General features: G+C 35.9%; 1 protein-coding gene across 4 annotated transcripts in view; it reads right to left on the bottom strand.

The window, feature by feature from the left end:
- The window catches only part of LOC129237193 (proline dehydrogenase 1, mitochondrial), a 57,937-nt gene extending 52,280 nt beyond the window's left edge, over positions 1-5,657 (bottom strand). For all 4 annotated transcript variants that reach the window (XM_054871706.1, XM_054871708.1, XM_054871707.1 and 1 more), the window contains exon 1: positions 5,527-5,657. The gene's annotated coding sequence lies outside the window, so the exon portion shown is untranslated. The remainder of the gene's footprint in view (positions 1-5,526) is intronic.
- Positions 5,658-17,518: the final 11,861 nt, after the last annotated feature.

Raw genomic sequence — 17,518 nt, 5'->3', positions numbered from 1 at the left:
TTTTAGGTTTCACTATTTTTATTCCAAATACGACTCTTCACAATTATATGAGAAAAATTACATTATGCGGATGCCTACCACGAACACGCCTATAGGCTGTCATACTAGAATTAAAATTTTCAAGGACTCGCTCACACTTTACGAATGTTTACGCCCTCTCCGCTGCACACTCCCTCCGGCCTTCATGACCAAAGCTGAGAGTCATCTGCTGTATTTACTTCACCGTAAACAAGCCTTTCTGCCGTAAATACAGTATAGCAGGAATTTTGAAGTATTTTATAGCACTCAGAGAAGCAGCAACTACTTCTTTTTTTAATTTTTTTGTCATAAAATTTATTTTCTTTTTATTTAATTATTATTTTTAATTTCTCCAACGTGAGAAAGGTGGATGGTTTTAAATAAATTGGTACTACAAAAAATATGAAATATGATTTCTATCAGATAACTAATATGGCGGCTAAGAAGAAGAAGTGAAACGACCTTTCAAAAATTATTGCATCATGGGTAGCTTTGGGTCGCATTTATATTGTGAAATCAAAAACTCTCCTACGCTATTTTTATTTTTATGAGAAGCACAGCGAACTTTAAATGCAACAAGTAATTTAACAACAAAAATTGTAAACGATAACACCGCTCGCCGGGTAAGTCTAGGGGTAGTATTTTTATACTATAGGGTTTTTCAGTAAGAGCGCTTCAACTTTTGAACTTTTTTGAATAAAACACAAACGGTTTGACTTTTTTAACTAATTTTTTTTTTATTATCGAGTTTGAACATATACATTTAAGTATGAAATTCGATTTCTTTTGCATGTCCACCGCGTGCACGTTTTACGAAGTCCAATCGTTTAACCCAATTTTCGACCACTCTTTTGCATAAATCGGCCAAAATTCCAGCAATTTCGCGTTCAATATTGGCTCTGAGCTCACAAATCGTCGCCGGTTTGTTACTTCACATAACCCCAAAACGGGACGGCTTGTTAAATGGACCGTAAAATGGCCGTAATGCTCTTAAAGTAGCAGCAAGAGAACGATTATTTTCATAAAAAATTTGCACGATTTGCATCGTTGCTCAAGTATGTAGCGTTCCATGATGAAATGTATACTAATGAAGTTTACAAATGACAAGCGAAAAATAAAAAATATTGCGTCGTTCGCCCTCCCTATCGGAAAAAAGTTGAAGCGCACCTATTGAACAACCCTATATAAGTATATTTCTAATAAACCTCAATATATAGGCATACGTACATATACAAGTATTTGTTTAGTTTTACTTGGTATTTACTTTTTCTTCCACTCATCAAAATGTTGTTGATTTTCTTAACAAAACGATTTGGTAACCACCTTACCCTTTACTATGAGTTCTAACTGACAGGCATGCACCTGTTTTAAAACAAATTAAATCTCATTAGCAGATTGGATATCACTATCATCTGCTGTCACTTTCAATAAAATTGAAGTTTGAAGTTGCTGAAAAATCTTCTTAATTAAAAAAAAAAAATTCTTGACGGCGTTGCTCATTTTCTAAGCTATAAAAATCATACTTGCACTTTATTGAGCCAGAATTTATTAATCTATAAAGCTGCAATCAAAAACTGTTTACAAAATTCTAATTAAAAACGTTCAATTGTATAAAATTTTAAAACTGGATTTATATTGCTTTTTATACAAAAATAGTAAGCATTCAACAAAAACAAAAGAAAAATAGTCCAGATTGGGCAAAATATAGCACATCACCCTTTTGTCGCGAGGTTTATTTCGTAAAATCGTATCTATTCAGGGTCCAAAGTTTTGTGCCAATCCGAAACAGCTGGCTTAGTGTACTCAGTTTTGTTGTTTGCAAGGTCGGACACCTCACAGAAAGAGGCATTGCAGTTGTTATACTTTGATATCGACTTTAGAACATTTTTTTACATTGTATTATAATGGGTATTGCTTTCTGTAAGAGTCAGTTGTTTGGGCGAACGTGCTGTTTTCTGAGACTTCGAGTTTTTCTACTCAGAAACGGTAGGTGTGCATAGAAATATAGTTTTTGCAATCTACACTAATATCTACGGATTAATAATAACCATGCCGTAAATAATCCATAAAGAAAATGTGCTTAAATAAACTTATGAGGATATCCTTAATCTCAATACTATGTTTAATATTATTTAATATGGAGTGAGACAATGTCACATCAGTACTCCAACTAATATTTTATCCCTATATCCTTAGGAGTGATAGAAAAAAGTTGGTTGCTTTCGTGTTGCAAGTTCAAAGCAGAGGCTTCCCATATAGACTGTGCTTCCAGAGTTAGTTCGTCGTCTAGTTCCGTCTTCAAAACGGTTAAGTGAGAGATTTATTTTGACACCGAAAGATTCATGGTGCTTATACTTAGAATTAAAAATTTCAAATCATGAAATATTGCAAATGTGAGTTTCAAATCATTCCACCTTTATAAAAAGGTGTCCCCTTGTGCCTAGAAAAACAAAAAGTAGTCTTGCTTATGGGTTTGGTGATTCAAAAGAAAAGTAGAAAATTGTTGCTTCTGATCTTTGTAGAATACTTCACTCTTAGGTCTATTAAGCATCTCAAATTGTGATTTTTGCTGTCAACCATAAAAGAACATCTTTTCTCCATTACGTACATATAGCTCCACGCCATATACGGCCAGAGAGACCATGGTGGTACTGCGTATTTCTTCTCTCACAAGCTGCTAAACCATTTCGGTGACATATCCTGGTCACCTGGGCTGCCCGATCTTAACCCTAATAATATCCTTGTGAGGGTACCTCAAAAGTAAAGTCTATAAATCAAATACAGCGACCATCTCAGTACTAAAATAAATTATTGTTTGCGAGCTGAATGGCATCCCGACATCACTTTGCCAGCGAGTCGTACGGAGTACGTAGATCAGATTCCAAGAGTGTATCCGACGTAACGACCAACATTTCGAGGAAACAATTTTTATAGAATAAAATTCACACTTGTCTTCTTTGTAATAATTATTGAAGTAAACTTTTAGCGCCCGCCGTACCCGAATCGGTTGGTGGGTGATTACCATTCGGAATTCAGAGAGAAAGGTGCTTCTAATAGCGATCGCCCCTCGGCAGGCAATGGCAAACCGCCGAGTGTATTTCTGTCATGAAAAAGCTCCTCATAAAAAATATTTGCCGTTCGGAGTCGGCTTAAAACGGTAGGTCCCTCCATTTGTGGAACAACACCAAGACACATCCCACAAATAGGAGGAGAAGCTCGGCCAAACAACCAAAAAAGGGTGTACGCGCCAATTATATATATATAAACTTTTATCATTAGTAATTCCTTCTTAATTTAGCTTTTAATTCATTATTCTGCTACCGGACACTCTATAATTATAATTTCATTACATTACAAACATTTTCGTGCCATAACTCGGCTACTACGTAGGCAAGTCGTTTTTATTTGATAAGTAACTACTAGTGGAAACATAAATATGAGTTAAATTATAGTTATTTAGATGTCCCCCATGACAATTTTGTGGCCGTAGAAAATTAGTTAGGTGCAGCCAAAAAGTAGTTATCAAAAAATCAACAGTTTAAGGTTTCCGCTAATTGATTTTAAATCAATTTTTAGGTAGTCATTCTTAAGTTAGCTTCATTTTCTGCCGGGTAGTTATGTACATATCACACACACACTTATGTTCAAAATAATAGGAGCGCGACGAATTAGCAAGTTTCAACAATATTTTTTTAGTATTTCTTTATGTTTTTATTGTAGTATAGTACATTGTACAACAGAAACTATTTTACTCACAGCTCTAAATCTTGTACGAAATTCACAAAAATTTAACAAATTTCAAAAAAATACCTCAAAACTGTCAAATTATTATTTAGAACCTTTTGAAAAATTCTGGGTATGCAGTTTTATAGCCCATTCAGTACTAGCTTAACAAAAAGCAAATCTCAAGTGGCTAAAATTATTGTTGATTTTTGAAAATTTTATTACGCTGAGGTGTTGAGTACTTTCTTCTATATAAAAGACTACCTTCTGAAAATGTTTTATTTGGAAAAAAAACTCTGAACATCGTATCTTCAAAAATTAACACTATTTTTGAGCGAATTCAAACTTACACTTTATTATACTAAAATTTAATGAGCTACAAAACTGCATACCTATAAGTATTCCAAAGACTCATTATTATTATTATTATGAGTGGATTTTGAACTGCGACCTGAAAGAACTGTTGTGCCCCTCATAGATTCAGAATATTTCTCTGAGCCCAACTTCCTCAATAAACTTAGTATTTGCCCTATTTAATTGAGCTTTATGTTTCTACCATTGTTTACTCAGGTGATTTTCCCGCTTATGCATCACAATGCTGGGCTCGATCTCATCATATGTTTGGCGGTTTTATCTTTTGATTAAAAGATTGAAAATTTTGACGACAACTTTTTAAAATTTGTTAAATTTTTGTAAATTTTGTACAAACTTTGGAGCTTTATTGTAGAATCCGCTATACTTTTATACCTACGAACAAATTAAATATAAAAAGAGAGTTAGTAATTCGTTGTGCTTTTATTATTTTTAACACATTTACCATATAAATTAAATATTTTATTATGTTAAAAAAAGTAAAAATCAATTATAAATTTCTCCTTAAAAACAGTCTCAACCACAGTAAGTTTTGAAATAATGTACTCGTTACCACTCTGACATTTTTTTACTGACAACACTAGTTGTGAATCAGTACATTTCTCTCACTAGATACATATGTATGTATGTAGTTGGGGGGGTTTCTTCACAGGCTATTTAATACATATGCTCGCAAAAGTATACACATGTGTATATACATATATGTATGTATGTATGTACTTATATAAATGCATGTAGTGTCTTCCACAAATCATTTACTCAGCCTCGTATTCCCGCTGGTGCTGGAGGCGAATAGAGCAGAAACAAATTCATGTATACAAACGCAGTCAATGGATAATTTCAGCATATCTCTTGACTCGATTCGGCTCAGCGACTGAGCAACTTAACGTAACACAAACAACGTGCTACCCACGCCACTTGCTCTAAGTTATATAACTTTTTTGCAGGTCCTTTCAATTTCGCTCTCCCATTTTGTTCTTCTATATATAGAAATTGCCACAAAACCGCTTCATTTGAATATTCTTCGTTACTTTTATAAATCATTAATTAAATAACCGATAAAAAACCAAAAACATGCCAAAAATCTGCCAAATACAAACGTTTCGCTAAGTCAGCACATTTTCGATTACAAATCCCGACGATTGCGTTTTTTGGTAATTTTGAAAAAAATCAATACATTTTGCTTTCTTCACTTATTATACACTGAGATGTTGCGGGGTACTGAAAATTTAAATAAAATTTTGTTTTAATTAATTGTAAAAACTGCAGCTTTTCACAAATTAACTTGAAATCTGTGTTTGCTAAAAAAATTTGCGATTGAGAGAATTCGTATGTGGATATACACTGCTATGTATGCGGAGAGTTCTCAGGGTAGGTTCATAGCAGGAATATATGAAAGGCAACGACGAATACCTTTTATTAAGTTTTGGCCTACCGACCAGCAAATCACTAGTCACGAGCTGAACGGCGCACGACTGACTAACTAAGGCCAAGATCTGACGAACTGAATCGAACCCAATTTGCAAACGGTGGTGACGATGATGACGGTGACAGCGGCAGCGGCAGCTACTGCGGCGACGATAAAGTCGATATGACTGCAAATTACACTCAGTGAGCATACGTATAATGCATACCATCTACATAAGACTTGAATACCGGTTCTTGCGTTCACACTATAAGCTGCTCGCATGCGATGCTCGGCAGGAGGCGGCTGGTCGGTCGGGCGGTGAGAAATGAGACACACTGGCGAGGCATTGATGGTGATGAATTATATACATATACTTGTCCGTACACACGTGAAAATTATATGGGCATACATATCTATGTATGTACGCACATACCCTGCTGGGAAATCTTGAACTAGTGAAACCTTCTGCTTATCCTATGTAAGTAGCGAAATTTGATGAATCGTAAAAGCGGAAAGGAAAAACCCAATTAGCGTAGAATTACAAATTAATTAAAATACCAGATTGTGCAGACTGAACGAAAAATATGACTGCAACCAGATGGTCAAGAGACATACTAAGTTAATTGGGGTTAATGTAAGCCAGGAAGATGACAGAAAGAAAAAGTTGGTTGTAAAGGTAAAGATGTTAACTAAGCTCTACAGTAATGTCAACTTAATATTTGATTCACTGAAAGATGTGCATATTTTCCGCTGTGGGCTCGAAAGTAAAGCACAGTTTCCGATATAAGTCGAGATGTAGAGGATGTGGTTGTTCAAAAGATACAAGATAAATTATCAAGTATTAAAGATTACGTAATCTAATATTACAGATTTGCTTCCCATTAATAAAATGAGTCAAGTTTAATGCAGATTCGAAATTATCACTGATACCTCCTATCTTTCTATGTTTAGCATAGAAAAGAGAAGGGGCGCAACAATTAGTTATGGTACTGAATTCGCTATAAACGCAGAAATTCAGTATTATTGGATTTCCCTACAGGGTATTACACAAGCATATACACACCCATACATAAATGCATGTACGAGGTAACAAATTATACTTACGTATAAGGAAGGTCATGTGGGTTGGTCGAGAGAAAAGAACAAGAGGCAGAGAAATGACAACGCGCATGTCAACGACTACATCTCCATTGGAAATGGTAACAATTCTTATAGTTTGTGAGAGGTGAAAAATGAAAGTACAAAAGTGTGCACCTCATTGAGTTTTTCGCCGTTTTAGGCCTTATGCACACGATGATTTTTCCATGTTTTATGCGAATTGGATATCACAGGTCCTCATGGATTTGAATGGAGTTTCTGAATGAAAAGTTTTAGTTTGTTGAATGTTTGAAAGTTTAGTTTGTTGTTTTTTCATATATTTATTTTAAATTGAAAAAAAAAATTTTGTGCACTGCACAATAAATTTCTTCAGGTCGCAGTGCACAAACAGCCAATCAAATTGAATTAGGAAATTTTTTACTGAATATCGAATTAATGCAATAATAATGATTAGTAATAAAAAAAAAAATGCAAAATAATAAAAAAATAAGTTCAAAACTGTGATTTTTCTTTATGCTTTTATGGACTTTATTATATTATCGATATGAAACAGACAAAAGCAAACTTTTAAAGCTAATAATGGATAATTTGCATTTTATGCAATAAAAAAGAAAACTATAAAACGCGTTTTCTTATTGTCTACCTGTGCTATTAAACGGCTTTTATTTAACCAAAGATATGCCAAGAGATAGAGGGGCATTATTTTTTCTAAATTATCTTGAACAAAAGCAAAGTGTTTTTTGCCACAGAAAAATTAGTATAAAGCTTTCGAGATTCCAAATATTTCATTATACACATTTTTGGACGTCTAAGTTTCTCTTGAAAATGTAGTATGAATTATGAAACCCTGTCAATCTAAAACAATACACTGTTAGGCTTGAATACGGATCAGTTTTTCTGACTCGTCTCGCTTTTAGTTTTGAAATAAAATGGGAGTCTCTTTTATTTAAAACTAGTCGCGTTTGGTTATGTCAAATCCAGAGGGCTTTGATGAAATGATTAACGGTATGTCATATGGTGAAATTGCATACAGTTGGTGTAAATACGAACTCAACAAACAGCGAGTACATTTTATTATGTTTATTATGATACCCACTTTGAAAATACTAAAATGGGAAGGCAAATTCTGAGTTTTTACCGGTATATACCTATGAAGTGAGACTTTCAACTATTAGTCCATAGATGTAGCTAGGAGTATTTTTAAACCTTCCCAAATGTCTTGTTTTTTTCGTCTGTCATCTGTCAACAATATTCAGTTCATTGTTTGTTACGTTTCATACAACAATGCATTTTTGTCGCTCTTAAAAATGTCGAATTTCGTGGCTTCAAACTACGATTTGCCAACATCGTGAAAAAACTTGCGAAATGCTGCTCTCCCGGTTTAAAAGGAAGTCTTTTTTTTGCAACGAGTGATGAAAAATTGGTGTATTTTCTAATCCCAAGCGTAAATGATCATATGGTCCGCCTGGGCACAAGCCAAAAACAACCGCCAAACCAAATCGCTTCGGCCGCAAGGCAATGCTGTGTGTTTTCTGGGATCAGCGTGGTATGATTTTTGAAATTGAAATTGAAAAAAAGTATCATTTCATAGGTATACACCTGGTGGGTCGGAAAATTATTCGCTAAAATGTTGTTTATACAGTCTGAGTGTCTCGTCGAGATTTAGGTACATATATATAAATATGTATGTATCATAGTTAAACTCGCACTGAATTACTCCTAAATTAGTAAACACTAATTAGCTAACGCAATTAGATATGATTATTATTTGTTTAATTAACACGTTGACTGCCAGCAAACAATCAAAGCTGAAGCCATAAAATTTTCTCGTTGAATTGAAAACGAAATGGCACTAAATTTTTGTACTGTGTGAAATTGGTCTCAGAAGCATAGAACAATGAGTCGTATTCAGGAAAACGGAGGACATATTTTTAAGGATAGGAAGTATAAACATTTCCTTCGTTTCTTATTCCAATTAGTTACCTTAAGGGGTTACATACGTCCAGAATTTTCAAAAAATCGATTTTTTTCGATATTTCGAAAGTATAGTATCTGAAGAATATACTGTAAAATTTTCATGTGGAAATTCCCAATATTATAGCTTCTACTTCCCATTAACTAGGTAGAGAGCGGTCCGCGCGCTCCTGTACCTCAAACTTTAAGGGGACAGATACCTGTAAAATTAAAAAAAAATTTTTTTTTGTTTTATAAAATGTTAATATAATCCATTAAGAATATGTCAAACCATTTTTAGAAAGTAAGTTTAAGTATTTCTTATATTATAGATCATCAACCGTGACGACTCTTTTCTTTGCGTTCGAGCGCTGGGAGAGATATAGTTACGTTGCCGACTTTAGACGCGTTTTTCTCAAAACTATATTTTTCGAATTGGCGTGCACGATAACTAAAAGAGTTATTGACCGATCTCCCTGAAATTTTGCACACATCTTTTTTAATTTCTATGTGAATTTACAATTTCGAAAATTTTTCGAAAAAATAATTTGTTCGAAGCAAAAGTAGTGGGAAAATTCGCCCCATTATTTTTTTTTTTTTTTTGAAGCATTTTGTTCCGCGATTTTCTTTTTTCATTTGTTTTTAATTCATATAGAAATTATGACTCTAATAAACAAAAAAAATTTTGGTTTTTTGTATTCAGGTCACTGACGGCGATGCTACAATGCCCGCCGATTGAGAAGCCCCGCAACGACCTTCCTGTAAGAACTGAATGTACATCCGCCTTTTTAAATGATTAACTAAAAAAAAATGTTAATATTGTATTATTTTAATAAACCAATTTTGAAAAAAATATATTGACTTCTTCATTTTAAATAATTTTAATGAAAATCAGGGAAAATATGGCCGTTTACAGGTATCTTCCCCCTTAAATTCGTTTTTCTCGGAACTACTTTTTCGGGCACGGTCTGCTTGATAACTCATACAGTTTTAATATTTTTTTGTTTTAAATATTCGAGAGAATTTTCTCTATAGTTGTCGAGCCGGATTTATGATATTTTTATTAAAAAAATTTATAAACATAATTAAAGTGTGACATTTATGACGAAAGAGGCGTACGTCTTTTTTAAATGCCGTAATTGCAGAATTTTTCGAATTTCAAAAATCTGGCTCGACAGACTATAACTACAACTTTATTTTACAAGAATTTTTTTACTTTTTACAGATCCATCAACATATCAAGGAGAAATGATGCAGACTGTGAAGCGACTTTTTTTCATTGTACTTTGGGTCACGTGATTTTTTATATACTAATTTTTGTAAAGAATATTAAAATACATTTTTTTATAAAGTTTAAGTACTAATAAACAATGTATAAAATTTTTTTATATTTATTTCTATTGTTATCTCTTCTTAAAACAGTTTTTATTTTAGCGCATTTTTGGCGCTGCTGGACGTATATAACCTCTTAAATTTGAAAGGATATGCTGCAAGCACAACTAAAGGATATATAGTGCTTCAGCTTCCGGAATTCTATGTATTTCAAAAAGTTTATTTTGTTTTCCTTTCGTACCAGAAATCGCGCTTTTAAATAGAGCCTTGCGGTACACCTCTTCCCGCTCCACATCTCTTTCACCAATGATCACGAAATTGTTTTGATTTCTTCATTTTAGGCACCCTTGAGAAATTTTACATATTATCGAAACTTGTACGATTCGAGGTCAAGTAACGTCCACTTTTTTAAACATTTATCAGTAAAATTCACGGAAGAATCGGAGCTGTTTAAAAGAATTTGTCTGTATGTTCCAAACTTGAGTATGCATCCTTCATTTGGAAAGTATTCTTACATTTTGCTTTTCGTAATTTACGTTTCGCGGATCCTATCCTTACTTACGAAGCGCGTTTTTCAATTTTTTACTACCTTTTCAGAAAGGAGATAAACTTATGCCTCTTTTTCTCTTACTCCCAAATTGCATAAAAAAATGCGAAATCAGTTGCAAAACTTTACATGAGTATGTGCACCTCGTGGGGCTCTTGAGACCCTCTGCAGAAGTCAATACGCAAAGGTCACTGTTTGGCGCAGCTGCATTTTGCACTTGTATTCATCTATTCTTTATAAAAGCCGAATATGGCGCTCTTCTCTCAAATTATTCACAATTCGATTTCCCCATATCAGTACCAATCGCTTTAGTGCCCAATGGTTTAACAAATCACACAGCACGTCAAACGATAAATTTAATGTGGGTCAACTTGTAGCACTCAAATCTTCTCCAGTCACTAATTTATGCTGAACAGTTAGGCACAATTCACCAAATATTCAGCACATTATTAGCGAGATGCTGCATAAGTGAGAAATAAATTAGATCGGCCAAATGATCCTCATAAGAGTCCTACAAGATAGTCATAACTAAACTATTTTCATACATAAACTTTTTCTTACTGATTTTTCTGGGTTTTATTTGAAAAGGTGCCAATGTTGTTCTGCAATTTGTAGTTGAATTTAAAATTTTTTAAACTTAGTCCATATTTTAGGTTTCGAAAAAATACTGAGCCACGACTGATTTCTTTTGAAACAAGGCTCGTGTTAGAGTGTGTTAGTCTGAAATTGCTGGTTCGGTTTGAAAAGGGTGGCTCAGAAAGGCACCAATTAAAAAATCAACGAACTAGAAAATAAGGAATTTAATTTTTTTTGGCGTTCGAAGTTAAGAAAATTTCATTGAATTTAACTGATTGTACCTATTGTTGATAATATTAGTTTTGGGGAAAAAGAAATCCATTATTTTTGCGTACAATTTTTGTGCAAATGCTTTAAAATTGCCGATCAACTTCGATTATATTAAAAATTTATTTCCGTGATTTTATCGGCATTATCGATATTTCCTATAATATCAGAAATGACTGAACGGAATCGGTATCATAAACATCATTCACAATTTGAGCGGCCTGACTTGCATTTTGCCCTTATCAAAGAAAAACTGTAAAATGTAGCGAATTTTCACTTTGTTGACTTCCATTGTTATCACCCTGTAACTGAAAAATGAATGGAACAAACAAAAAACAGCAAAATATTTTTTTTACTGAGAAACGTCACCTTGATAACGAGCAGAAATTTTAAATTGCTTGATCGATACTTTTCGAGATTTCGATCACTACAGCCATCTACTCAGAAAATAATGGATTTCTTTTTCCCCAAATATTTTACACCTGTTTATTGGGGATAAATATAATCCTTTTCTTTTCAAAATAATCAAAGTTATACTATCGAGCACTCCGGCTTGCTTTTGGAGGCTTTAGTAGAAATAAATGCACTTTTGTTTATAAAATATTTCAAGATTGTACGAACGAAAAGAAAGATGTCGAACGAAAGATTTAAGTAGCAAACGTTTAGTGCAGTAGGCAAATTATTTCTAGACGGATAATCAACTAGGAAGCAGATTAACTAGAAAATGTCATTTATTGGCGCTTCTTCCCTTTATTGGGTTTGTGGTGTGTGCTTTAATGTTATTTCATCTACAGTTTTAAGCCGACTCGGAACGGCAGAGGATTTTTTATGAAGAGCAGAAATATGCTCGGAATTTTGCCATTGCCTGCCGAGGATCGACCGCTATTAGAAAAAACTTGTCCTATTTGGTGTTTCATGCCCGGAGATTCGAACTCGGGCAATTCTGGCACAACGCATTCGGCTATGGCGGCCGCCGACGACAAAATGTCAACCATTCCGTATAAAAAAAATAGTTGATACGATAATGTAGTATTTGTGAAAAGAAGCGCCAACCGGCTAAGTCATATTGAGAAAGAATTGGGTTCGATATGATATTCTACTAACAAAACTACATTTAAACCTCATCCCTATTTCCGGATACTCCGTTTTTTTACTTTTTTTTTAATTATTACCAGCTGCTTTTGATTCGCCTTTTCTCTACTCACTAAATGTCCTTCCTGTGCCCCGAATGAATATCGTTGTCATCGATTTTCAATATTCACTAAGCTAATACGGGGTGGAGAAAACTTAATCACCCTATCGGAAGATTTACAATTTTTGCAAATAGCGTCGTACATCAATCATATTTATTTGACACTGGTGAAATAGGCAGTTGCAGTATACAAACAGACAAGATTTTCAACACTTAAAATCATTTTTTATTTAGTAAAAATGTTATTCACAAACAAAGTGGGATGATTAATTTTGCACCACCTGGTATTAGAACTTCGAGAAAGCCGGGCTGACTCAATTGAAGAAGTTAAAAGAAATTCAACTAAGGAATTGATGGCTATACTAATTCAATCAACTTAAGAAATACCGTAAGTATTAGGGATTGAGCTAAGCGACTACATAAGTATATACACATATGGTCATTAAAATAGGTACGTTCATACGGAAAATGCAAGTTTTTTAATTAATAATAACAGATATTCAATTTTATTTTTATTTTTATTTTTATTTCATAGATTAATATAACAAATGAAAATAATAATTCAAGGATCTATTGAAACTTAAACTAGGAACACACATATTCGTGTGGTCATTAAAATAGGTACAGGTATGAAATAGAAATACATACGATACGAAAAGAACTTGGTGGCTTTATTTAAAATCTAATCTGTTTAAATTTTCGAAGTTTAATCAATAACCAATGTGTCCACAATGATTGCCAATGACTTTTGTATTCGATTTGTCATAGAATTTATAATCCATGGCTCATTGATATTTTGCCATAAATCCTTCATGTTTTTGAATGTTTCCTTCTCGATTTGCTTCCTAAAATGTCCGTAAAGATTTTTAATGGGGCTTAGGTTGAGTGAGTGACTTGGCCAATCCATAAATATAATATTATCTTGCGGAAACTATAAGGTGAAGTCCAAAATAAACAAAACTGAGTTAAAATAGAAACAACAGAAGCTTTGTTCTGATAACTTCGAGTTTATTTATTCAAATGGCCTCGATACAGCTTTTTGAAATAGTGTCTCAGGTCATTGACCGGAATCTGGAATGTCCTTCAGGATGTTGGTACAAGCCTTTTGGATGGCCTCTACGGACGCAAACCGTTTTCCTTTCGTGGCCAAATGCAATTTTCTGAATAGGTTGAAGTCACAGGCAGCCGTATCAGGCAAATACGGTGAGTGATTGATGGTTCCTTCTTCACAGTATTCAGGGCGAATTCGATGGAACGAACGCTTCAAAACGCCAAGATAGAAAATTGCATTGACGGTTTGGCTCGTTGGCATGAACTCCTTGTTTTCCCTTGGAATCGTACAAACAAATGAGTATCAACTTGATTTTTGTCTTCTCCAAATGCAATTTTTTGGGTGGTGGCTCATCTGGGGCCTTCCATTCGGCACTTTGACGCTTAGTTTCAGGTTCATGTTGGAAACACCACGTTTCATCACCAGCTACAATGTTGTAAAGAAAGTTCTCGTCTTTTCTCGGCTCTTTAATGAGGGTTTTCGAATGTTGAATCCTGAGCAATTTTTGGTCCTCAGATAATTTGTGCGGAATGAAACGTGCACGGGCCTTTCGTAAGCCCAAATGATCAGTTAAAATTCGATAAATTGACGTCTTGGAGATATACAACCCCGATTCCATGAATTTCAACGATGAGTTCGGTTAATTTTTTGATAAATTTACAAAAAATTCCGATGGAGTTTTCGGTGATTACTGATCTTCACAACCATCTCTGAAACGTGTAAACCGCTCCTGAACTCTGGCACGAGATAGACAATTATGGCCATAAACTTTTTTCATCAATTCAAATGTTTCGGTAAACGTTTTACAGATTTTAAAACAAAATAAAAACAATACTGATGACACAAACAAACTGACACTTTAGACGCAATAACTTCGCTTCCACTGAACCGAATGTCACCAAGCTTTCCCTGGAAGCCAGCTAGGGATGTAACTTCCAACGCACTAACTCATTAAAAAGATGGCGCCATCAAACAAATTTTTATGATGCTGATTTGTTTATTTGGACTTCACCTTGTATTTACGTACTAACATTAAGTAGTGTTTTAGGTTATCATCTTGCATAAAAAACCAACGAAGTGGCACATTCTCCTCAGCAAATGGAGACATCATTTCTTGAATACTGTTTACTAGACAGTGCTAGTTTACTGGGGCGACAGCCCTTGGTCGGGAAAAACCCAAGTCATTCCGGTAACGTGGAACCGCCTGCCATGGGAATGCCCTTTGAAAGTTTGCTCTCCTTCTCCGTGCACATACTGCTATTGCCACTTAAGTCCAAAATCGCAACAAGGTCCTCAAATCGCTTGCCAGCAGCACTTGGGGCAAAGACAAAGAATTGTTGCTATCGACATTTAAGGCAATAGGCCGACCGGTTCTAAATTATGCTGCGCCTGTCTGGTCGCCTGGAACTAGTGATACGCAGTGGATAAAGCTATAGACGTGCCAAAATACTGCCACTCCAATAGCGATCGGTTGCCTTCTGATGCCCCCTATTCAATATCTCCACAATGAGGCACAAACCCTCCCTGTAATGGAGTACAACAAACTGCTCAGCAAGCAGTTCCTTTAGGGTGTTACCTCAGGTTTCACCCTTGCAGTCACCTGCTTATGCCAGAGTCGCCTCCTAGGTACGTCAGGAGACACTTTTTAAACTACGTCGACGAGATCCAGGACAAAACTGACAGAAATCTACTGGTGCAGACAGTGTTTAGACAGTCATTAAACAACATTCACCGGGAGTCCGTCACCACCTTCTTAAGCTCCCGTCCAGTGAATGGCGTAATCGGAGTCCAACCACCAGATGAAGAGCTCCAGCTTCCCGTTGAGAAACGCGTAACACTGGCACAATTACGTTCTGGATACTATAGCAGGTTAAACTCCTACTTATCCCGAATTGACTCCGACATACCAAACATATGTCGGGCATGTGAAGGTACCCTCACCCTACTCATCTAACACCCCTCTCCCTCTGGACCCAACCCATCGCAACAGCATGTTTTCTGGGCCTACCTTTAGATGAGCCAGACGAAGGCGACCGGTGATATAACCTACACTAACGGGGCTTCTATTACTGTTAAAACAACAACAACAAAAAATCCCTTCTTGAAATGTGTGTTTGTAAATAAATTTGTCCATTTATTGGATATGAGATGAATAGGTCCTACTCCATATCAAGAGAAGCATTCCCAAATCATTATGCTGCCGTCACCATTCTTGACTGTTGTTTTGTGGTTCGCAGGGAGAACTCTTGTCCTTTAGGGCATCTGACATTTTTCCAGCATTTTTTCCAAATAAACCATTTTTGTTTCATCATTCCAAAGTAAGTTATACCATTTTTTCATACACTCTGGTCTACACCAAAACTTTTCCTCTCCCTTAAATTGGCTTGTTTCAACAGTGGAACTTTACGATCTATTCTGCCTGCTAGGTTCATGTTTTACCATCGACGCGGTATGCTTCTCGCTAATACTACAGTAGGAGGTTGAATTAGTGTTAAAGGTTTTTTTCGAAGATTTGGGGCTTTATTGTGAAAAAACGGTACAAAATATTTTATTCGAAGTATTGGCCATCGCTAGCTACAACTTTCGCCCATCTTTCGGGCAATTTCCGGATGCCGTTTCTCCAAAATTCTGGCCGCTGCTTGGCTATCCATGACTCAACCCATATTTTGGTAGCCTCGTACGAAGAGAACCGCTGGTCCGCCAAATCGAGACTCATATGCCGGAACAAATGATAATCGGAGGGAGCTATGTCTGGACTATACGGCGGGTGGGGTAACACTTCCCAGCCAAGCGTTCCAAGGTATTTTTTGACAGGTTGAGCAACATGCGGCCGAGCGTTGTCATGTTGCAAAATAACCGTGTCGTGCCTTTTTACCGTTTCCGGCCGTGTTTCTTTCAATGCCCGGCTTAAACGCATCAATTGCAGTCGGTAACGATCCCCCGTGATTGTTTCGCCCGGTTGGAGCAGCTCAAAATATACGACGCCGACCTGATCCCACCAAATGCAGAGCATGATTTTCTTGCCGTGAATATTCTGCTTGGCCGTCGATGTTGATGCGTGGCCGGGCAAACCCCATGATTTTTTGCGTTTTGGGTTATCGTAGTGGATCCATTTTTCGTCGCCAGTCACCACCCGATGCAAAAAACCCTTCCGATTTTGTCGCTCGATCAGCAATTCGCACGTAAAAAATCGCCGTTCGACGTCGCGCAGCTTCAACTCGTACGGGACCCAATGTCCTTGCTTTTGGATAATTCCCATCGCTTTTAGACGCTTGCAAACGGTTGATTTATCAACGCCCAATGATTCAGCAAGCTCTTCTTGGGTTTGGCACGAGTCTTCGTTTACCAATTCCCCCAATTCCGCGTCCTCGAACTTTTTGGGCTGGCCAAGACGCTCCTTGTCTTCGGTGTGAAAATCACCACTTTTGAATCGTCGAAACCAGTATTCACATGTTGAAATCGACGGAGTATGGTCTGGCTAGGCCTCCTGCAGCAATTCACGGGCTTGGGCTGTATTTTTTTTCAAATTGAAGCAGAAAAGCAAAGCTTCCCGCAAATTGCGTTTCGACGGCACGAAAGTTGACATACTCGGAGCACGAAAACACTGCGTTGTTTATACTTCAGCGAAATGACAGATACTGATAAACAAAGCCTAGGGATGAGGCTTTGTCATGAATATATATTCAGTATTGCCAACGCGATAAAGTGATAAATAGCGCCATCTGTGTGTCACCTTTAAAACTAATTCAACCTCCTAAACTGGAACAAATTGCAGTAAAAATATTTTTTTCAGTAATCTGGTAATGCAAATCAAATTCAGTGTGACCATCTATGGTTGTTGATGACTTAAAAGTTGCTTCTTTGCAAGAGTCACAACTAATTATCAGCAGTGCAGTTTTCTTCTTGCCACCACGTCGTACTGTGGATTTTTTGGACTAAAAGGCATTTGCAACAAAAATTTTGGACCGTCCAAGTGACTCA

The sequence above is a fragment of the Anastrepha obliqua genome, chromosome 2, assembly GCF_027943255.1.
Source record: "Anastrepha obliqua isolate idAnaObli1 chromosome 2, idAnaObli1_1.0, whole genome shotgun sequence".
In the NCBI taxonomy this organism is placed as follows: domain Eukaryota; kingdom Metazoa; phylum Arthropoda; class Insecta; order Diptera; family Tephritidae; genus Anastrepha; species Anastrepha obliqua.
This window is presented reverse-complemented; position numbering and strand designations above follow the sequence as displayed.